We start from the raw sequence: 24,321 nt of genomic DNA on the forward strand, positions 1-24,321 counted from the left end.
ATATGCATAGAGAGTCTTATTCTCTTCTATGATATCCATCCTCTCCTCCTTTGCTATTTGGAGGTTTCGGTCAGCTGTTGCTATATCGTCATATAGCTGTAACAACTGCTGCTATGTCAAGCCATTTTTTTGGCGTCCTTGAGTGCAAGCCGAGCGTCCACAAGGTAGCTCCTGAACCTGTCCTAACTCGATGTCCAGCAACCAGCACAAACTTTAGTTTCCAAACGGAGAAGGATTTGTCGAAATCCTAGGCTGATTTTATTGACGAAGGAGTAAGAAACTAGAAAAGTGTTTTAGTTTCATGCATTGCAAATTCTACAAAAGGAATCTAAGTAAATTGTGATAAAATGGTCAATGTAGGGATTAAGGGTGAATCCCTCTACAAATGACTTTATCACAAGTTATGCGATAACAGTGCAAGCATCTTTCTAAAACCCTTATAAATGTCCAAAGTTGTGAAAATTGGGGGCTTATGAACAGTAGGCCAGTAAACTTCGTGCTGCTCACGTGAGATACAGTGTATGCACTGTTGCTCTCTCTGTATTCTACTTCTATTATTCCTGCTCTCTTGCTTCTCTTCGTCTATCCTCCTCCTTCTTTCCTAGATCTGGTTAGTTTCTACTCTTTCATTCTCCTTTTCTTCATCTTTAATCATCTCTCATCATTTTATTGCACACTCATCTCCTATTTTTTTTTTCATCTACTGCTTTCGATCACTTTATTAGGGTTTTGATGTATTTTTCGTTTGGGTACAGTTTTTAGATATTGTGTTTGTTGAAGCTGGTTGATTGATTACTTGAATCTGGATGTTCTCAAACTTTCGGAGATCATTTCAATGGTGGATTTCAAAAGTTCTGGTAATTTCATTTATTATTGTTTGTTAGCATGAATTTATTGGCTTTACGATTCCATTTTTTAGGTGATCAGGTTCATCCAGTTGATGATTTTTCAATTTTGATGTTGTCTTTGATTGTTATTTCAAACTGTGATAGTTTGTATCATTTGAGTGATAGCCACTCATTCATTATTCCTCTTCAATCTCCTCTTCATTTTTTAAAGCATTTATCCCTTCTTCATTCCTCATTTCTTAATTTTTTCTTATTTTTCCTTTCCAGGCTTCCCATGTACTCCCTTCAATTGCCTTTAATTTCCTCTTCTATATCATTTATTTATATTTATACATACTTTTCAATTATTTATATTTATACATACTTTTTATACAAATTACATACTTTTTATACAAATTCAAGGGCTTTTAGTTTGTTCCACAAATTAATTTGGTATGATGTCCTTCTTGTACTTATACTGTGGTTATATCACCGCTTTAGCCATTGTTGAATAGTTGGAGTTTTGATCGAGGCTGATCATCAAATTGCATCGTCCATAGTGAAACGGAGTTCCTTTAGATCTAGCTTGCCGACCAATTTTATGAACCTATGAATTTATTCATCTTTATTTATTATTTAATTTCCTTTTCATGTGCTCTTGAAGATTGTTTCTTGTATTTGGGTATTTGTTTTGGGTAGGGAGATGTTCTTGAAGACGAAGTAAACTGGACTCCAGTGTTAAAACGGTCGATCAGGTATTCCTCTATTCAACAATAATATATACATCTCTGTTCTACTGTCGAATTTTGATTTCCTATATTCAGTGTTTCTCTTCCCAGCATTCCCAATTTGAAAATGATTCCTTGCGATCGCAACAAACTCGATTTCTCCAGCTTAATTTATTTCTATCAATTCCATTATAAGTTTTATTGTACGCAATTAAACATCGGAAACTATCTATAAGATTAACTCAAGATTGGTTTTGAATTCGTCATTAGGTTAGTTAAAGATAGTAAATGGTGAATTAGGGACTTTCCCCTATCAATGGGTCTTCTTTTTGTGGATCATAGGTTGGTCTGAATATGGGTGTTCATTAATTCATTCACAAACCCATTACTCATATTGTATCTGTTGTTGCATGTATTGTAAGTTGGGTGTTTTTGGTTCTTATTTAATATGCTCGCTTTAATTTTGGTTTACACTGTAATCGCTATTGATTGGTGGTAGTGACTAGCTATTGGGGGTCAGGATTGCAGGTGACGACATCCACTGTGGTTGAAAGTGGTGAGTGACAGTGGACTGGACAAAATTGCGGGTCAATATCATTCCCCTGTTCAATTTAAGTTTACACTTTCATTTTTTTTGTTTACTAATCATTATTTTTTTTCCGAATCTTTTATTTATTTCTTAGTACATCTTATTTGACTTTGTTTTTTGTTGGTAGTGGATCTGCAGTTTTTTCGTGCGGTTGGTTATAACTCCCTCAAGCCCAGGTATTGATTTCATTTGCTGATTTCCTCTTTTTGAATTTACTGATTTGTTGTGTTTTGATTTCCTTCTTTACCCATTAATAGAACATTTTAAAAACTTGCTTGTGAAATCATAGGCTTTCCAATTCCGAGATTTGGAAAGTACTGTATTAATAGTATTGATCTAATTGTAATGGATTTGATTGCTTTTGCAAAGGAGACATCACTGACTTGGTTGTAAGCTCGAACAATGCTTTGGTGGCATCTATTTCAAACAACTTTGTTATTGTGCCTATTTGTGTCTTGTTATTGAATTTTATTTTTATTTGTTATTTAGTGGCGCTTGCCAGACGGGTACCTAATATCAATATTACAGGGGCGTACTGGAGCTGTTACTGCAATTGCATTTACTCCCAGAAGCCCTAGACCAATGATTTGTTCGGTCATGCCCCTTCTTAAGTTATTTCACCAGTTAAAGATCTAACCATGGTTGTGTAAAGGGATGTGGTGGGTCCTGGTCTAAAGTTTAGATTTCCGTTCTGGCATACTGCAATTGAATAGTTTGCGAGATGGTGGTCATTAAGGATATAAGGTGGGGCTTCCGGAGGACAGATAGAAGCAACGTGGCTGATGCTTGAGTATTATACTCGCTGCTTTGATGGAATTGGTGGTGGTGAGTGGTGATGAAAGCGGGGATGTGATGGTCGAAGGCTGGAAGCTTTGTTTTGTGTGGTATGTGCTATTGTTTGCTCAATCTTTCACTCACTTGATTTGCTTGGTACTGCTGAAATTGATAGGGCGGGAGAGGTAGCCTCTGCCACATTTTTCTAGATTGATAACAAGGGTGTGAGAAGGAGAGGGAAAAGGTGGGAGGAAGGGAAAGAGAGGTAGTCTCTGCCTCTTTTATTGAAATTTGGTGGTCCTGTGATGGTGTTTTTGGTGGATGATAAGCATTAGAAAATGGTTACGAATTGGCGGGATCTTAAGAGTTGCTGTTTGGTTTTGCTTGGTTTTTTAACAGTAATAATACATGGAACGTTGATTACATGGTACACAGTTATGCCATTAAAATGCTTGGTCAAGCATTTTCAATCTCTTACTGTTGTTTGTGTTGTATTGAACTTTAGTAAGTTATATGTTCGGGATTCTTCAAATATCCATGTATCTGATCGCGCCCCCATCATCTGCACGGGTATCAATATGCCACTGGAGTATTAACCATTACTGCTTGTGATTCGGTGTATGCGTTTTTCTGTTGCATCATTTGGCCTAAGCCACCTGAATTGTATGACTACTGACTACTACTTATTGAGTTTGGAGGCCTAATTATAGTACATGTGCTATTTTGTACAGGGACTGGTTATGTGCAGCTTCTAGGGGACCTGTTATTTCAATATGAAACATCGGTTGGTTGTTCACAATGCTATGCCATTTGAGTTTTTTAAGATCGGTATAGGGCGGCTAGAAGGTTCGCTCACTTACTGCCCACTAGATGTTATGCATACTACTTTGAGGGGCAATTTAATTCTGTCATATGATGGGTAATCTACTAATCTAATTTCATTATTGTTGACTTGTCATCCAATGACACTACTGACGAATGGTCCCCTCCCCTCTCCTTTGTCTTTATGCCAAAAGCAAAGGTAAAAAAATGTCCGAGACAGAGGGAATAAAACTTTATCCGTAATTATATGGTGATTCTAGGGTACCAGGAAGGCAGCTGTTTCTTTTGAGACGGTCGCATATTTATATAAGACATACAATTAGCTATGTTTGCCTTAAAGTAAATCACAAAAAAAGAGTGGTTATGTAAACTTGTTTTGCTGAACTGAATATGCAAATGATTTACTTGAAACATAAACTTGTTTGATCGCTATCTTCTGTCTTCATTTCATAGATTTGTCCATAGCTGATTTGAGAAGCATATTCTTTCTGTATTCCCTAGCTAGAAAAACTGACTTAAGCTTCAATATTAGATCCTTACTGATTTGATTGCAGTGAAAGTTTGCCCTGAACATTAGTAGATTCTAAGCCTTACTTTTAACCTGGTGGTTGATGGGGGGACATAATGTCAATATCTCATGTTACACCAAGAATATTCTGACAGTCATTGTCACATTGAAGGGATGTTGTCACCTTTCCTGGATTTGTGGACTGTGTATATCTTGACGTACCAAATGAGCTTGGAGATTGGAGCATCTTTACAGAAACTGGGGTACCAATTGGGTAGATATACTCCGACCACAGACTATGTTGTGAATGTGAAGTTGTCTATGGAGTGAGATCATTGTAGGGTAGTGCCCTTGTTACAAAAGCAAGCAAAAAAACAAATTGTGGAGTATTTTATCGGCTATAGTTGGAGTACTATTTTTAGGAGTTCAATTTTCTATCGTATTGACAATGCTGAAGCGGTTAGAGTCTAGATATTGCCTAATGTTATGGACATTCAGGTGCTCAATTTCAGGGAGAGACGGCTGTGATAAAATTTGATGAAGAGAGTGATATGTCCGAAAAATGACAAAAAAGGAGCGACTTAGGTATGTGTCAGCTTGACCACATTAACATAGCCTGTTATTACTCTTGCATTTGTTTACTAAATCAAAATTCATGTTGCATAACTCTCCATCTAAGCAAGATGATAGTAAGAATGGAATGCGCTTGGTTTGGTTTAATATGAATTCAATAATGCGCTTGCTTGGTTTGGCGCGAAAGACTTATATTAAGATATAGGAATCGGAGCTTGATAACGCTCCTCGTGTTGATTTATATTATATACGATATTTTTCTTTGCATCAAATAGAAACAACTACAAAAGCAGCTGTTGAATCACATTTTAATTAGAATCATCTTATAAAAAAAGAAAAAAAAAAGAAAAATTTAATTTTTTATTTTACTTTATTTATAATTAGAGGCGGGGAGATCCTTTGTACCTTTTCTCTTTTGTATTAAGTGTTTGTACGTTTGGGTTGCTCATATAGTTTGTAGCTACATTGGTATAGACAATTAGATGGTACCAAATTACATAGGCATTTCTTAACATTATCATATGTGGTGCATTTTAAAGATTTTGAAATAAATCAAGTATGCTTCTCTGACTATCTCTAAGATAGTTCGCTGTGTATGGGTGTGAAATCTAGCTCCTTTTGTCTTTATTTTCAAATGTACAATTTAATGGATTAAGAGTTTCAATTTGTAAGTGCCAGGTTATATACTACTCTACTCATTACTATGGAACACGAGCTGATACAAAATCTTAAAAATATATTACAGTAGCTCACCCTTTTTGGTTTGAGTCGGTCTTTCATTTGGTTCTTATATAGATGGTGTATAATTGAGTCACTATCGGATACTTGGGGATTGAGGGAGAGAGGCAGTCAGCGGTGAAGAAAATAATTAATTGTAAAAAGGAGAAAAAAATTAGGTTAGGTTATGATGTTATGATGAGTGATTGAAGGAAGAAACGAGGGAGAAGAAAAAAGGTTAGGATCTGTTATTATAAAGGATATTGAATTTGAATTTTTTTCATCTTTATTTATTATTTAATTTCCTTTTCATGTGCTCTTTAAGATATTTCTTATATTTGGGTTTTTGTTATGGGTAAGGTGAATGTTCTTGAAGACGAAGAGAATTGGACTCCAGTTTAGGCTCAATGACAAAATAGTCGATTAGGTATTCCTCTATTCAATGACAATATATGCATCTCTGTTATATTGTCGCATTTGTGGAATGAATTGTACCAATACTTTCTTCTGTAAATATTATTATCTATCTACTTTGAAGTTTGAATGTTTAGTACTATGTTTTTTTCACATACTAATTTCGCCATCTATCTACTTTGAATTTCATCTTAATTGTTGTCTTCTTTTACTAAATTCTTCAGCTTCTGCTGCGCTGGAAATCGTTGATTCTACTCTTGTGGTTCTCTTTCGGTTCCAATTCGGCAAACCCAGCCCTTTCTCAGGTATTGCCCCTCCCTTGTTCCTTGTTCTAGACGATACCATCCTATTTAACTAACATGAAATTAAACTCCCTTTAAATCATGTGCGACAACCCTTTCAATCACGTGCAGCAATTTCTGGTACGTAATCAGTATTGATTTGATCTAATGGTAATAGCCTCGGTGCTAATAAATAGATCTCAGGTTATTGAGGGGTTTTGGGTGATTAGTAATTGTCTGCAGCTGTATTAAGGGTAAGGATAGTCAATCAAATCAATGAATTCATCTCGATTTTCCTTGTATTGCTTCTAATTACAACAATGGATTGTGAATGCTGTAGTATCAAAAATAAAACAAAAGAAAGTAGTGACAAACTATGGTGATATGTATTATGAAGCAGAAGAATTTGCGGTATGAATTGTGTGCCTAGCATATGTGTTTTTGTTTTAGTTTATGCACCATTTACAGGACACTAAGGTACTTGTCGCACTGTCCAGTTTCAAATCCAATGTCATGAGAACTGATCAATGATTTTATCAACTGAGCTTGTTGACACCACAACCAGCCAACCACTACTCTTTAGATTTGGCAATGAATAACTCCACTTTGGATGGTGATCGGTGCCATTTCGTGTTCACAATTAAGTATATGTGGTCGTTGGTCAATGGTCGATACAAAACACAATTTATACTTCACAAACAACTCTACAATTAGTAAAGAGGCAAGTAAAGGTCGGATCCCAAGGGACGGGTATTGAAATGAGAATTCTATTGCAACTAGTAGTGTTTAGGGGTGTCACAAATAGAGTTGGTGTAGAAGGTCACTAAACTAAAATAACAATGAAAATAAACTAGCAAGATGAATAAAATAAGGGGTGTAAACAATTGATTAAAAGCACTAGGGTGTCATGGGTTCATAGGGGAATCATGGGATATGATCATACAAACATGTTCTCAAATTATAAGCAAGCAATTATTGTTGTGATGGATTGAGTTGGGTTATATCTTACAATCCTAGGAAAGTTTGGGTCCCGGAGCCGAATCGATTAGATTGTACAACACCTACAAGTCGACTTAATCTTTCCTACTCAACACATGCATGGTCTAACAAGACTCGAGTTGGGTTATGTCTTACAAGTCTCATTGAAAAGATAGAAGATGATAGTAAATGCAAGGATTCATAGGCTTAACATTTCATCAAATATAACATGTGCATGTATTAAGATCAAAACAAGCAAGCAAATAAGATATGAAAGCATATTGATTTAAGCATGAATCATTCCCCATGTTGGTTTCCCCTAATCACCCATTAAACCCTAGCTAAGAGACTACTCACTCATTATCATGTTGATCATGCTAGTAAGGTTGTCAATCATACCAACAATATGAAACATGATGAATAAATGAAAGTAATTAACAATAATTAAAAAGGGATTAAGAGATTATACCTACTAATGATTCCAATAATAAAGCAAGAATAATAGAAGTACTTGAATCCTAGATTGAGAGGTTGTCAATCTCCCAATAATAATCCAAATAATCTTCAATTACCTAAAATAAAGGAAGAACAAGAGAGAGATTAAAGAACTAAAACTTGGATTAAAACTTGATTAATACTTGATTACAATATTGAAGAGAGATTTGATTGATATTAACTACACTAATTATTGATAAGAAGAACATGCTCCTCTAATTAGACTAATGGGGTATTTATAGTGAAAATTAGGGAGGATGCATTAGGGTTAACTAAGGGCTAAACTAGTAATTACACTTTTTAAGTTGAGCAAGGAGGACCCGGTATTTTCTGAGAGAAGGGCTTCTCTTTTCGTAGCTTGAAGAATGAAATCCGTGCTGTACTGAAATCTGTGCGGATTAGAGTCGGGACGGCCGGATTTGGGCGGTGCAATCCGAGCGGATTCAGGAGAGGGACGCTCGGATTGTTGAGGGGGAATCCGAGCGGATTCCAAGGAAGGACGCTCGGATTGTTCTGGCTGGACGGGCGGATTGTCTGCAATCCGTTCGGATTGTTGGTCAGCGTCAATTCTTCTTCTTTTCTTCCCTTTTCTTCATAAATTCCTTGGGGATTTCCTTGGGGACGCAAGGATCCTTTCTCAACATTGTTCTTCTACTATGATATGTACAAAGGCCTTCTAGTCTTGTCTCTTCTTGATGCTTGGTCATTGAATACAATCAATTTAGCCTCGTTTTGCCATGAAAATGCAAGATTCTTACTCCTTTCCTACCAAGGGATCAAAATCTCAAAGAATATGCAAAACAAAGAACTAAAGATAAGAAATGACCCAAATAGGCACTAAAAAGCATGGGAACAAGGCTAATTCGGGGGCTAAATATGCGCTAATTATGGTCACATCAAATATCCCCAAACCGAACCTTTGCTCGTCCCGAGTAAAGAGGTGACAAAGACTAGGACCAAAACTATCCTATCCTAATAATAATAGCCGATATGAGATAATTAGCGGGTCTCACTCCGCCCCTTCAACTCACAACAAGACAACCATGAGGTAGGATGCCTTCTTGCAAGGCAAGGTGGGTCTTGCCAAAATGGCGACACATCCAAACATTAAAGCACATAAAATCACATAATGGATGCATCTACAAAAGAATAGCCACTTTCCTCATCTAAGTGGCGGAAATTATCTACAAGGGAAGCAATTCAAGGGTACACAATCCTTCATAGATGCAATTTGTTCAAACTACTAAGCCTAGAAGGATGCCAATAAATCACCTCCAAAATGTGTCAAGCTAGGGTACCTTTGTCCTCAATCGTTAAATGCTTTTGTCAAGAGTAGACTCCCTATGGTGTTAGAAACACTGGAGGATCGCGGAATTCCCCCTCTTGCCTAGACAAGAAGAAGGGTCGTCCCCTCTCTACCATGCACAAAAATGGATACGATGGATAAAGGGATCGATAGTATTTGAGTTTCACTTTGGGAGTTTGCTTTCATTGTTGTTTTTCCCCCCAATTTCATGTGGCATTTGACATTTGAGAACACTTTCTTGCCATTTCTTTTTGATTTTTGGCATTTCAATACTTGACAACTTTTTTGCATTTCTTTTTGAATATTTTCAAAGTCACCCCAATTAGTAACGAGGGTGCCTTGTATTTGAAGCTTTTGGAGTTCTATTTTTGCTCCTCTTTTCTTTTGATGCATTTTGCAAACTTTCTTTCACTTTTTATTTCATTGAACTCAAATTGATTTCTTTTTGTGCCCATTCCCTTTGATGACAAAAATATGGTAGAACATGCATGAATGATGGTTGCATGGCTTCAAGGGTCACCTTGGAATAAACGGTAGCCAAGGAGTTATCACACCACAAGGTACTCTTGACTAGGCCTTAAACCATGGGTCAAAGGATACTAGCATGACACATCCTACGGTGTTTTACAAGTATTCTAACAAGCAAAGTCTTAAGAATAAAAAGCATCTACTAGGGCCTATATACACTTGTCAAGTTTCCCAAATAGACGGTTTCACAAAACTTTTCTAACATGCAAACTACATGCCATGATGCAACTAGCATATACACATCCTAATGCAAATGATTCTACCAACTAATATGCCATATAAACTAAATACAATCCTAAGTTCACATTGTTTTTACCGCATCAATCAAAATAAAGCCACATAGTCATTAACATAAAGAGGAAAAAGGAGATTGGAAAGATCATACCATGCGGTCTTCAATATCCTCATGTCTCGGATGTGGCGTAGTCAATCAATGTGAACAAGGATAAACAAACACAATATATACAAGACAATATATACAAAGGAAATGAACTTGTTTTTGGATTTTTCAATTTTTCAATTTTTATGATTTTTGAAAATTTTCCATTTTTATGGTTTTTGAATAAAAGTTAAGTGTTAGAATTCCCATCCCCACACTAATATGGGCATTGTCCTCAATGGCCAAAATGATGGAAATTATGCAAAGATGATGCATGATTTCTATACTAAATGCAATTCTATACTAAGCTACACTACATGATGCATGGTTTTTGTTATGACGGAGAGGATAATTTAGATTACCTCCCGTTGTGTATGCATTAACTTCCCCAAACCGAGTGAGACACTATTGCTAATGTTCAAGGATGGGTATAGTTCATGCACACACTATGCTATGCATGAAACTAGTTTTGTCATTTTGGATTTTACAAATGGGAACAATAAAAGAAGAACACCTCAATGGAACCGAGGTGTGAGTCCTTTGATGTTGCTAGGACTAAACCAACAATGATCAAAATGAAGTAAAATACAAAGAGATATAGACAAACCGTGGGAGTGTAGGAGTCTCCATGGCTTGCTAGTCTTCCATCATGCTATCAGCATCACCACTTCCCTCATGAGAAGTGGTCACATTGCCACTTTCCTTGTCACTTTCTTCCTCACTTTCTCCATCATCTTGTTCATCATCGTCTTCACCATCTCTTTCTCCATCTCCTTCTCCAATTGCTTCTTCCTCAATATTATCATCAATTTCTTCACCATTTCCAACAACCTCATTATCTCCCACCACGTCCCTAGATGCACCCGGAAACAAGGATTCTTTATCCGCCCAACTAGGCAAAGGACAAGATGGATCAAGGAGTCCTTGCCTAGCTAAATGTAGGAGGGGAGGATATTGAGCCAAATATGCATTCTTCCTATCTTCATAAGCTTGCTTGTGCATTGCTTGCATAAGAAGAGTGACATAGTCTTTCCCAATTTCAACTCCTTCCGGTTTGAACTCTTCATACACAAAGGGGTAAGGCGGTATAACAATGGAAGAGGAGGGGGTTTCATGATCACCCTTTTGTTGTTGAATGATGTACTCGGCTTCTTCGGATAGGGGAAGTAGATAGTTGGTCCGGTGGACACTTAGACGACAAATCTTCGCGGGTAAAGTGAATGATCGAGCCTCACTAGTAAGCCATCCACACTTGGTGTCAAGGGGGTTTTGAGCAACCCACTTGAACTTGTTAATCATGATAGTCATATCAATAAGATGGCCACCTTCCTTTGCCTTGTACTTGCTATCCTTATTGAAATTAGGATCAAAGTGCTTGGCTAGGACCGTGACTAGGCCGCCATTAACAATAACGGTTGTACCCTTCTTCCCACTATCAACATTGAGCCATCTATCAACCAATAGCCTCAAAGAATTGAAAGGCTTGGTATGGATTCTTCCGACATTCAAAGCCGATTCAAGGAGAATAAAATCAAGTCTTGTGAAATGATTGGTGTCTTTCCTAGCAATTATGGTATTTCCCACAACTTTGTGCCATACTCTTATGCCCGGATGATGGACCAAAAGAGCACGACAAGCATGAAAATGATCAAATTTCTTCCCGGAGATTGCCTCCCAAAGAGGCTCGGGGTCATACTTTCCATAATGCTTAAGATATCTCGATTCATCGCTAAGACCCAAAATTTCACCCAATTCCTTAAAGGTAATGCGTCTACTAATGTTAGCTAGACGAAACTCAAGATTTTCCCTATCTTCAACTTTGGTGACTTTTAAAGAACTTAAGAATTCCAAGACAAGGGAGGGGTATGTCAATTCCTTTGTTTCAAACAATTTCTTCAAACCCATGGCATTGAAAAAGGCTTTTGTTTGTTCAAGAACACCCAATTTCTCCAAGGCATCTTTACATATGAATTTGGTGGATTGAATTGATTTCATAGCAAACTTGGCAAATGTTTTTCTATGGGTATCGGAAATAAAAGTTACCTCCGGATAATGCAAGAGTTGATCGATTACCGGAGTAGAAGGTGATGCTCCCATAGAAGTTTGTTGTTGTTGTTGCACTTCCAAGTTTGGTGTTGATACCACCATTGCCAAAGCTTTCTTTGTTTGGAGAGCTTTTTGCCTTTGAGAGAGAGCCTTTGCCTTTGGTGCCTTTGTTGCTCCCTTTGTCCTTGCCATTTGATGAACAAACCAAGAAAAGAATCAAAAATCTTCAATTTGTAGAATGCCCAAATCGATTTGAAGGTGAAAGGCTTTGCCTTTATGAAATCAAAAATCGACTCAAAGGTTGAAGATTTTGTGCTTGGTTTTGATTTTTATTGAAGATGGAGTGATTGATTTGTTGTTTGAAGGATGGTTTGATTTGATTTTGGTGGATTTTGTTGAGGGTTTTTGTTTTTGTGATGGAGAGGATGAGGGTTTTGATGTTGTGGGTAGTGTTTATGAATGAATGAATGAAGGAATGAAGGTGGGAGGGGATTTAAAGAAGTCGACAATTAAAAACGCAGGGACAATCCGTGCGGATTAGGCACAATCCGTGCGGATTCTGCAGCTTCAAAATTTTCAGAAGCTCGCCTAAAGACGGGCGGATTCTGGGGAATCCGCTCGGATTCTTCTGTGATGGGATGGGCGAATTTGCTGCAGGATGGACGGATTTCAGTCCAGAGAAATTTCTTTGTTTTCTTCAGCTGCAAAGACGGGCGTCTTGTTCACAAGACGGACGGATTCTATGAGACGGGCGTCTTTCCAGAAATCCGCTCGGATTTTTCAACAGTCAAGAAATTTTCAATTTCAGCTCAGCTCAGGACGGGCGTCTTCTCAGCAGGACGCCCGGATTGTTGAAGACGGGCGGATTCTCAGGAATCCGCTCGGATTCTTCCCTGTTGTACACGGATTCAGTTCCACCCGTGCACAAACGCATTCCCATATCATTCTTTCTTTCTTTCTTTCAAATCTTGTGTTCTTCATTGTGGGGGCACTACTAAGGCATGAATAGCCTAGGCAATTGCCATCCCCACACTAAGGTAAAGCACTACACATCAATTGAAATCGTTAGTCCCTCCCTCACTTCTCTCTTGCATGACAATTATTTTGATCAAAGTAAATAAAATCTAAAAATGACAAAAATGCAATACAAAAATTGAAATGTAAGTTAGGGAGTTAGAAATATTTACAAGTGGTGGTTTAGGGAGGACTCCACCAAACTCTCATTCTTGATGAGATGTCAAGGGGGCATGTTCAAGGTGTTGTTGATGTTGCTCAACACCTTGAAGAAGTAGTCAAAAGCTTGTTCATTATTATGGTAGAGGTCCTCAATAGACCGTGGCCCTTGTTGTTGATCATGATCGATGGCATGCCCAATGTAGGGATTAAAAATCCCTTCAAATTCATCGTCCCAAAGACCACAAACTTCATTGAGTTGATCATTGAAAATCTCTTGCTTAGATGGAGACAACTCTCCCAATTTCTTCTCTTGGCCAATAAGGCCATCCTCTTCTTCCTTAGTTGATTTTGATGAGCTTTGCAAGCTCTCCTTGTCATAATTCACTTGCTCTTTGAATGGAGCATCTTCATCTCTCTTCTTCCATTGGAGTTCCGAATTCTTCCTTTCATCCTTCCGGCTATAATGATCAATCATGAAACATGGCTCATGCAAACGAGGAGCTCTCATGGTCTTGTCAAGATTAAAAGTTATGCTTTCATCTCCCACTTCTAGAGTGAGCTCTCCATGTTTCACATCAATCACCGCACCGGCGGTGTGTAGGAAAGGTCTTCCTAGGATGATTGGAATGTTGGAATCTTCCTCCATATCAACAATGACAAAGTCCACCGGGATGAAAAACTTCCCAATTCGCACGGGGACATCTTCCCATATCCCTAATGGTGTCTTCGTCGATCTATCGGCCATTTGAAGTGTGATGTTGGTGCATTTAAGCTCTCCCATTCCCAACCTTTTACTTACCGAGTACGGCATGACACTCACACTAGCCCCTAGATCACATAAGGCTTTGTTGATCGTCGTGTCGCCAATGGTACACGGTATTGAGAAGCTTCCCGGATCCTTTAACTTTGGAGGTGAACTCCCTTGAAGTATTGCACTACTCACCTTAGTGAAGGCGATAGTCTCAAGTTTCCGGATCGACTTCTTCTTTGTGAGGATATCTTTCATGTATTTTGCATAGGCCGGAACGTGATTGATTAATTCCGTGAAAGGAATTGAGACTTCTAAGTTCTTCACAATTTCCATGAACTTTCCAAGTTGATCATCAAATTTGGGCTTGGCTTGACGACTTGGAAAAGGAAGTCTAATCACAATGGGCTCCTTCTCTTTGGCCTTGTCTTCATTTTTCTTTGAACTTTCTTCTTTTGATGATTCCCCTTCTTTGGGACCTTGCACCACAACTTCATTCTCACTAGCTTTCACAACTTCATTCTCAACTTGCTTCTTCGGTGCTTCATACCTTGTACCACTTCTCAAGTGAATGGCACTAACCGTTTCATGTCTAGGGGGATTACTTTGAGGTGGTAATTGCCCCTTTTGTCTTTGTGAGCTTGAATATGCTAGTTGAGTCAATTGTGTTTCCAACATCTTGGTGTGAGCTAGAATGTTGTTGATGGTGGTGTCCTTTGCTTGGCTATCTTTTTGCATTTGAGTGAAAAATTCTTGTTGATTCTTTTGCATTTGGAGGACCGCTTTTTGGACATCAAAACCTTGGTCATTTTGGTGATTGTATGGATTTTGATTTTGGTAACCTTGGTTTTGATTGTAAAAGGGTCTTTGATTTTGATTTCTCATGGGTGGTGGAGTGTATGTTGTTTGAGGGTTTTGAACATTTTGGCTTTTGTATGAGAGATTTGGATGTAACTTGGTGTTTTCATTGTAAAAATTTGAATAAGGGGTACCACTCTTGTAAGCTTGGAAAGCATTAACTTGTTCGGTTGTTCCCCTACACTCACTTGGGTCATGACCCAAAGTTCCACAATTCTCACATATCCCACTTGGGATTGATGAGGATGCCGTCATGGCATTGACATGATGCTTCGATGATTTTGAGTTTTCCTCAAGTCTAGCCATAGCTTGTTCAAACTTCAAGTTGATTGTCTCAATATGAGCACTAAGTTGAGCACCCAATTGAGTAACGGAGTCCACTTCATGCTTTCCTCCTCTAGTAGCCTTGCGAGGTCTACTATATTGTGAATTATGGACCGCCATTTCCTCAATCTTGTTCCATGTTTGATTGTCATCAACTTCGGTGAACATTCCATTTGATCCCATATTGAGAATGTTCCTTGAATCTTCATATAAACCATTCCAAAATTGTTGTACCAAAAACCATTCGCTAAGTCCATGGTGAGGACATGAGCGACAAATACCTTTGAACCGCTCCCAAGCTTCATACAAAGATTCTTCATCCCTTTGCTTAAAACCCGTAATTTGAGCTCTTAGCATGTTAGTCTTTTCCGGTGGGTAGAATTTTTTGTAGAAAGCTAGAGCCAACTTCTTCCAAGAATCTATTCCAAGGGTGGCCTTATCAAGGCCCTTCAACCATTGCTTCGCGGTGCCGATTAAGGAAAAAGGAAATAAGACCCATCTAATTTGGTCTTGAGTCACGCCCGTTTGAGAGATTGCATCACAATAGTCGCAAAAGGTTTCCATATGAGAATGAGGGTCTTCACTTGGCATCCCCCCAAATTGGCTCCTCTCAACTAGTTGGATGAAGGCGGACTTGGCAATAAAATTTCCGGTGAGATGTTGTGGTGTTGGAGTACCATTTGGTAGATTCTCCTCGGTGGGTATAGAGTGTGACGAGAATTTAGGCATTGTAGGTGGATTTTGTGTGGTATTGTTTAATGGGTTCTCTTCTCCTTCTATTGCGAAAGGATTGACAAACTCACTAGTGGGTTGAACAACTTCACCAACACCTCTCAAATTCCTCCTAACAAGTCTCCTATTATTCGTCAAGGTTCTTTCGATTTCACGGTCAAAAGGTAACAAATCACTTTGTAACCTTCTAGACATGCAAAATATCAAACAACTCGAAAACAATTAGAACAAACCTTGAGGAGTTTTACTTCCCCAAGGTGAAGAAAGACACAACTAATAGCAATAAAAAGAAATCTTAAATCAATTAAACACCGTCCCCGGCAACGGCGCCATTTTTGATCGGTGCCATTTCGTGTTCACAATTAAGTATATGTGGTCGTTGGTCAATGGTCGATACAAAACACAATTTATACTTCACAAACAACTCTACAATTAGTAAAGAGGCAAGTAAAGGTCGGATCCCATGGGACGGGTATTGAAATGAGAATTCTATTGCAACTAGTAGTGTCTAGGGGTGTCACAAATTGAGTTGGTGTAGAAGGTCACTAAACTAAAATAACAATGAAAATAAACTAGCAAGATGAATAAAATAAGGGGTGTAAACAATTGATTAAAAGCACTAGGGTGTCATGGGTTCATAGGGGAATCATGGGATATGATCATACAAACATGTTCTCAAATTATAAGCAAGCAATTATTGTTGTGATGGATTGAGTTGGGTTATATCTTACAAACCTAGGAAAGTTTGGGTCCCGGAGCCGAATCGATTAGATTGTACAACACCTACAAGTCGACTTAATCTTTCCTACTCAACACATGCATGGTCTAACAAGACTCGAGTTGGGTTATGTCTTACAAGTCTCATTGAAAAGATAGAAGATGATAGTAAATGCAAGGATTCATAGGCTTAGCATTTCATCAAATATAACATGTGCATGTATTAAGATCAAAACAAGCAAGCAAATAAGATATGAAAGCATATTGATTTAAGCATGAATCATTCCCCATGTTGGTTTCCCCTAATCACCCATTAAACCCTAGCTAAGAGACTACTCACTCATTATCATGTTGATCATGCTAGCAAGGTTGTCAATCATACCAACAATATGAAACATGATGAATAAATGAAAGTAATTAACAATAATTAAAAAGGGATTAAGAGATTATACCTACTAATGATTCCAATAATAAAGCAAGAATAATAGAAGTACTTGAATCCTAGATTGAGAGGTTGTCAATCTCCCAATAATAATCCAAATAATCTTCAATTACCCAAAATAAAGGAAGAACAAGAGAGAGATTAAAGAACTAAAACTTGGATTAAAACTTGATTAATACTTGATTACAATATTGAAGAGAGATTTGATTGATATTAACTACACTAATTATTGATAAGAAGAACATGCTCCTCTAATTAGACTAATGGGGTATTTATAGTGAAAATTAGGGAGGATGCATTAGGGTTAACTAAGGGCTAAACTAGTAATTACACTTTTTAAGTTGAGCAAGGAGGACCCGGTATTTTCTGAGAGAAGGGCTTCTCTTTTCGTAGCTTGAAGAATGAAATCCGTGCTGTACTGAAATCCGTGCGGATTAGAGTCGGGACGGCCGGATTTGGGCGGTGCAATCCGAGCGGATTCAGGAGAGGGACGCTCGGATTGTTGAGGGGGAATCTGAGCGGATTCCAAGGAGGGACGCTCGGATTGTTCTGGCTGGACGGGCGGATTGTGCAATCCGTTCGGATTGTTGGTCAGCGTCAATTCTTCTTCTTTTCTTCCCTTTTCTTCATAAATTCCTTGGGGATTTCCTTGGGGACGCAAGGATCCTTTCTCAACATTGTTCTTCTACTATGATATGTACAAAGGCCTTCTAGTCTTGTCTCTTCTTGATGCTTGGTCATTGAATACAATCAATTTAGCCTCGTTTTGCCATGAAAATGCAAGATTCTTACTCCTTTCCTACCAAGGGATCAAAATCTCAAAGAATATGCAAAACAAAGAACTAAAGATAAGAAATGACCCAAATAGGCACTAAAAAGCATGGGAACAAGGCTAATTCGGGGGGCTAAATATGCGCTAATTATGGTCACATCAGATGGTCTAAGTTTTTTTTATTCTATTTTTGAAACTGAGATTATATGAAGCACCAACGGCTTTCATATCAAATGTTTTGGTTCTTTGTATATACATCCTGTCTTCTGTTGTTTAATAGTTGACTATTATGAATACTATACCTGTTGCATATCTTTGCCGAGGAAGGCAATCCGACGAGAGGTTTAACATATTAATCTGCTCTTATATTTAAGATTTCAGGATGAGTTTCTTCTGCTTCCCCTTTGTCAATTTTTAATGTTCACTCTTTTGGCTTGCAGTTCCGACGATGATGGTGATGAAGGAGTCCGGGGCTGGTGGCGGCAGGATTGACACTGATCATGGAGATACCAGAATTAGAGGAAGCAAAGTTAAATCAGGTGATTGTTAGTATTATTTTCATGTCTGATTAGGGTTGGTGCTGGTGGTTGTCTTTACTCTTCGTGACGCTCTTTTCCTTGGCATATCCCCTTTTCTCTTCTCTGGTATGTTATATTGGTTCAGTATTAATTGTGTGTTTCGATTTCAAGCTAATGTTATTCAACTGTGTTTGTCTGGACATCAGTATTAATCCCCTTTTTCTCCTCTCGTATGATATTTTTATCTCTAAAAAAGAGTGGTCTTAATAAACATTTAGAAAGGTACTTTTATGCCTGGACAACAGTATTCTGTTGTTAGTGGCCAACCACCACAAATTGCTCTGTTATGTGCCTCTCTTATTCTATATATTCCTAGAGTATCTAAATTCATGTTATGTGGATAACAGATTGAGAGGTGAAAAGGAAGGAGGGTGATCGGTGGGAGGGAGAGAAAGAGAGAGGGATACGTTAGGAGGGAAAACTATACAACTAACTGTATAGGGTATACCTATCACATCAACACGGAATCACAGGTGATGGGGAGGGGAAGGGAGAAGAGGAGAAGGGGAGAGGGATAAAGAGAGGAAGGTAGGGAGGGAAGGAAGAGAGTATTTGCTTAATTTAACTCAGATTTAGAGAAGTGGAGAGGGTTGTAGGGAAGGGGGGGGGGGGGGGAGGGAGACTCCCTGTTTAGTTTTGTTCAGATTGAGATAGAATGGAGAGGGATAGGGTGGGGGTGGGGGTGGGAGTGAGAGGAAGGAGGGATAGAGTTTGTGCATTGTTTTGATCAGATTGTCTTTGCATGATGAATCTGTTAGGATATTTGTCGTACTCAGTTTTTCCCTGCTTTTCTCAACATCCTCCCCATTAAAATCATTCTTCTGGTACTCCATCTCAATCTTACGTGTCTCCGTACTGATGGTGACTTTACCGTTTACCTATGCAGGGAAGTGAGGGAACTGTTCTTATATGTTGCCATTGCCTTGTGGTCTGGGCTCATCATTGGATTTGTGAGGAAATGCTACAATAGCAATGCATACGGGTATTAATATGAAAAATAGAACAATAGTTTATTCAATTTCTGACAAGTGTCTTGCAAAACTGAAGCCACACCAAATATTATTTTCGGGTTGGCTTTGGACTACAAATCTGTTGTTATCCCCATCTTTGCGATTGCTGTTAGTATTTCCGTGAGATGTAGCTTTACTGCTATGTATGGTTGTTGATGCGGCTCTTGGTATGTGGAGCACCATAGCCGAGATAATGAAGATGGGTTTAGACGGGTGATTGAGTTCAGTTACATTAGGACCGGTGGTGTTCATAGATAATGAAGATGCATAGGGAGAAGAAGACGAGGACCGGAGAGTGAAGGATGATGAATTTCATTTTATGGAATTAGGTTATCATAGTGAGAATGGCGGAAGTCGCTACTTTTTAGCTATAACTATTGTCTTATACATTTGACTTTTTTGAAAATTGCTTGTTATAACTTTCTTTCATTTATCCTATTTTAATGGCACTTTCGTAAAACACTTTCAAAAGTAAACAATCAAGTCGGTCGTTAATTATAAGCAGCGATGGCGAAATGTTACAATTTATACTATGTAGGTTTCATGATGTATAAGCTGATATTATTCTTTGTGATGGTAGTACATTGGGTATGTATACTTTAATGTTGGGGTTTAAGAGTTGGTCAAATACGACAGTCAATGTATACGTTCAATATATAATTTGGGTCAAATAACCTGGAATGCTCATAGAATGTATCGTGAATTTTAGCTAATTATCTAATAATGTTTTTGCTATACAAAGCTGTAGTTATTATTAACAATTGTTACCTTAAAAGGTGTACGTGACCAGATATTATTTACAGTTCATGGCAAAGCTAAATATTTTCAGAAGAGACGAATATGGTCCTTGGAGTTAAAGATGCTCAATTCTATTGTTTCTTGGTGCACCGAATAATTTGATAGAGCACAAATGACAATTATATCATTAAATATTTGAAGACAGTGCAATAGATTAAGAAACTAAAACGTCAAATTAAGGCAACTACGTTGAACATTACACGTAAAAAAAAAGGTTTCTACCCTAGAACAAAACGCAACTACATCTACATACATTCGGTAATTCTCGCCAAAACTGAGCCATAAACAGATTCGCTGCAATAACAAATAGAAACGCGTCTTGGATCTCCGCGCGCGGAGAGACAACTAGTCAAGTTAAAGAGTCCAAGTCTAGTAAGAAGACTAGACAAATACTTAGAGATAAATTCAAGTTATTAGAAATAACATTGAATTGAAGGAAATAGCAATTGCCAAAGTTGGAATATATGGATATAGGGTATATCCACTTGCCTAACTTTTATTGCATTTTAACTAGTGTTAATAATACACTAAAGATTATAAGATATGAATTAGTAATAGTGTATTGACTATTTATATGTGATAAATCGCATTTATCGTTTGAGTTTCATTAAACTCACCCGTTACCTTGTCGTATCCGAATGGGTTGTAGAGACAAATTGAACCTCATTAAAGTGAACTAGATTGACATGGTATTCGCCCCTAGTTACTTATATGAGGTGATGTCTCAAAGTCACTAGAGTGTGATGCGATTGATGGCAAGTTCAAGTGCCATAGAGTCATATGGGATGACTAGTCGATCACATGGGCAGACTGTATGGGACACTCTGTCGGGTAGTGACCGCTTATAGAGTTCTGGTAATTCATAAAGCCTGATCGTGGCAAGAGCTACTATAGTATTCTTGTGAGTCAATTCTTTTTTACTAGAGACTATTCACCCAAGTTGGCAGAAATTTCTGATTGACTTGGATTTATACTCTACGACTGTCGTAAATGAGGTCAAATGGGTATATTTTGGGTTATGATGAACTGTGGCTGGACAAAGGTAATAGTGCGATAGAAATTTTCCACCCCCTTGTCAGAGTTATTTGAAATCTCAAGGCCACTCGAGGAGCAGTGAACTGAAAATGCGTGGCCACGCTCGGAAGGTATCTATGGTAGATAATTCCGGTCAGACAGTTACACTCCCAGATTGAGAAAACCACTCAAGATATGATCAAGTGCAAGTACGACCTGCGAGACACCTTGCATTGAGTGGGAGATTGTAATAGGACAAGAGAATTGGTGACGCACACTTGTCTCGGACAAGTGGAAGATTGTTGGAATATGTGTCCTCAACAATAGTGCGATCACATGATTTAAATATCATAATTAAATCTCATATTAAGAATACGTAAGGGATGATAAATTAAATAGTCAACTGATCAACATTAATCGGTAACGATTGACTTCCTAGAGTTTGACGTTACTGTCGTAGAACGGTGGTGGTCAGTTGATCCCTTAAGGTCACACCTAAAGGATTATGCCCTAATCAGTAAAGTTGATTAACTGTATGATGATACAAGTTGATCAATTCCTTAAGATTGAACTGTTGGAATATGTGTCCTCCGACAATAATGCGATCACGACTATTGATCATGATGATCACATGTTTAAGTCTCATTAAAATGAATACAATTGGGAAGTAATATTGTTACTGTCAACTGGTCAACATATATCGGTAATGATTGGTCGACTAGAGTTTGACATTCTTATGTCGTGTGACGGTGGTGATCAGTTGACCCCCTAGGTCATACCTAAAGGGCAATACTCTTAATTGATTATTTAATTAATCGTATAACGTTACGAGTTAATTAAATTACTTGAAAATTGACGGACGATTTTGGAAGAAAAATTTACGTATCATATTGAAATGTGATTAAATGAGATACTGATCCGAGTAATCGAATTGTTTCATTACTCGGATGAAATTATTGTTTAAGGAAACAATTGGAATTGAATGAATTTTTGTAAATATGATTTATGAATTGGTAAAATATTTTGGCACAAGTAATTATGAAATTACTAAGTCGATTTTTGTATGTGACGTATTTTTATTAATACGTTGATTTTTAATATGTTAAAAATACATAACAAATTTATGTGACATGTGACATGTAACATATTGACAATTGACAAAATAATATGAAACCCATATTATCTAAAAGTGCCGAAATAATGGAGGTGCATTAGCTAAAATTGTGTTTATATTTTAAATAGAAAACATAATGATGAAAAAGCTAGGTAGCCATGCAACCCTATTCACGTTGTGAAGACCAATATGGGCATGCATTGACTCCCCTAAAAGCACCTCCACCCACCGGTTTTCTTAGAGAGAAAATGCAAGGGTTTTGTCTTTTTTTTCTATATACACTACTTTGATTAAGTTAGTGATTCATTCTAATATTCCATCATCCAAAAATAAGATATCTAGAGAGATAAAAAGCTCTCTTCTTCTCCCTCCTAATAACCGAAAATAATCAAGTGTTTACATTATTTTTGGGTCAATTTTCTACTTGATTAATATTATACTAGTATTTGTAATATTAATTAAAATTAAGAGGAGCCTTGGGTATAAAGCTTAGGGAGAGATCTTATACTTAGATCTTGTTCATCCATAAGGAAAAGCTCAAGATCAAAAGAGAAAGGTGATCTCTTTTGTGCCCTAATAACCGAAAATCAACAATGTAAGGACATGATTTCTCCTCTATTTTATTATTGTTTGCATGCATAAAATCCGCAATTAATTTTATGACAAATTATTTAGACATATTTGAGTATGTTAATATGTATATAAATCTACATTTCCTTCAATCGGTATCAAGAGCCACGGTTGTTTGCATGCAAATTGGTTAAAAGTTTTTCCGAGTTATAAGAATAACAAATAAAACTTGTAAAATTCGTGTTATTATGATATATCACGAAATTATTACATGCATGTTAATATTTCTGGTCCTAAAATGTTTTAGGATATTTTGGTTAATTTTTCGGATTTTATTGTTCATAATTTACAATAATGGCATTTAAATATGATTTTATGAGTAAAAATGTCATTTTTGGTCTAAAATTAGCTATACTTCGAATTTTCACTTGGTTTTTGGATATGTATTCACATATATTATTTTGAGATAACCTGTAAATTTTCATAATTTTTGGACTTGTTATGCTCGAAAAATGAATTTTTCATTGTTAAATACGGATTTAAGTGAAAAATAGGTTAATATGAGTTAAATTTCGAATCTGGTCATAGAAAATTAATATGTTGTCACATGTAATTTTACAAGATGTGTGTAAAATAATTGGCTATAAAGAAGTCTTTTTACATGATTTATGGATTTTTGAAGAAAAATAGCATAAATAGTGACATTATTAGTGAAAATTAATAAAACATAATCTATGACTTAGGAAAAACGTCTAATGTTGCATTTTATTATATTTTTTCAGATCTAAAATTGAAAAGTTAATGAAAATAATTTTTCCATGTTTTTATGATTATTTTATTATAAATCGATAAACCGCAACATTGTTTTTCCGGTAAATTTTCGAAATTTTTAACCTAAGATTTTGAACATTATGAGTGTCATGGATTTTTTCCAGAATGTTCATGAATTTAAATTTCAAATTTCAAATTTATTTGAAATTTTGTGATTTATTTGAAGTTTAATGGCTTATTTTTGTAATTTTTGGTCCATTTATGAACAAATTTGTAAATAAAGGTTAATTATGGTCAAATTATTAGTGAAGACTATATTTTGAGTCCTAAAAGGTTAGGGTAATTAACTTATGCATAAATATGAGTTTATGCATTTTTGTGATTATAAAATGTTGAAATCACGCAAATCCGTAAAAACCGAGTAATATACGATATTGGCTATTTAAAGGCGATTTAGCATAAAATTGAGCATGTTCTTACATATTATAATGCTGCATTTTCTTTATGATTGTCATAATTTCAATTTATGTAATTTTTGAATTATGTAATTTTACTTAGTATGGCCTTAGTTTTTTAATTGGTATTTCCCGAAATGTATGGGAATATCGATTCGGTTGTAATTTTTATTGTGATCTCGTATCACCGTTTTGTAATTTAATAGATTTATTTTATTTTAGTTACAAATGTATAATAGGAAATTATGTAATTTATTATGTAATTTTATTCATTCCG

The 24,321-nt window shown here is 36.9% G+C and overlaps 2 long non-coding RNA genes and 1 other non-coding gene across 3 annotated transcripts; all 3 read left to right on the forward strand.

Moving 5' to 3' along the window:
• The first annotated feature begins 536 nt into the window (after positions 1-536).
• LOC141638242 (uncharacterized) lies at positions 537-5,954 on the forward strand. The gene is made up of 7 exons (XR_012542056.1): positions 537-610; positions 756-857; positions 1,527-1,582; positions 2,076-2,142; positions 3,650-3,837; positions 4,747-4,833; positions 5,899-5,954. It is a non-coding gene; the product is annotated as an uncharacterized LOC141638242 (long non-coding RNA).
• Positions 5,955-6,174: 220 nt separating this feature from the next.
• LOC141638432 (uncharacterized) lies at positions 6,175-19,511 on the forward strand. The gene is made up of 3 exons (XR_012542089.1): positions 6,175-6,257; positions 18,175-18,273; positions 19,199-19,511. It is a non-coding gene; the product is annotated as an uncharacterized LOC141638432 (long non-coding RNA).
• LOC141638573 (small nucleolar RNA R71) lies at positions 15,322-15,428 on the forward strand. The gene has a single exon (XR_012542121.1). It is a non-coding gene; the product is annotated as a small nucleolar RNA R71 (small nucleolar RNA).
• Positions 19,512-24,321: the final 4,810 nt, after the last annotated feature.

This window comes from Silene latifolia, unplaced genomic scaffold (assembly GCF_048544455.1).
Source record: "Silene latifolia isolate original U9 population unplaced genomic scaffold, ASM4854445v1 scaffold_20.1, whole genome shotgun sequence".
NCBI classification, from domain to species: domain Eukaryota; kingdom Viridiplantae; phylum Streptophyta; class Magnoliopsida; order Caryophyllales; family Caryophyllaceae; genus Silene; species Silene latifolia.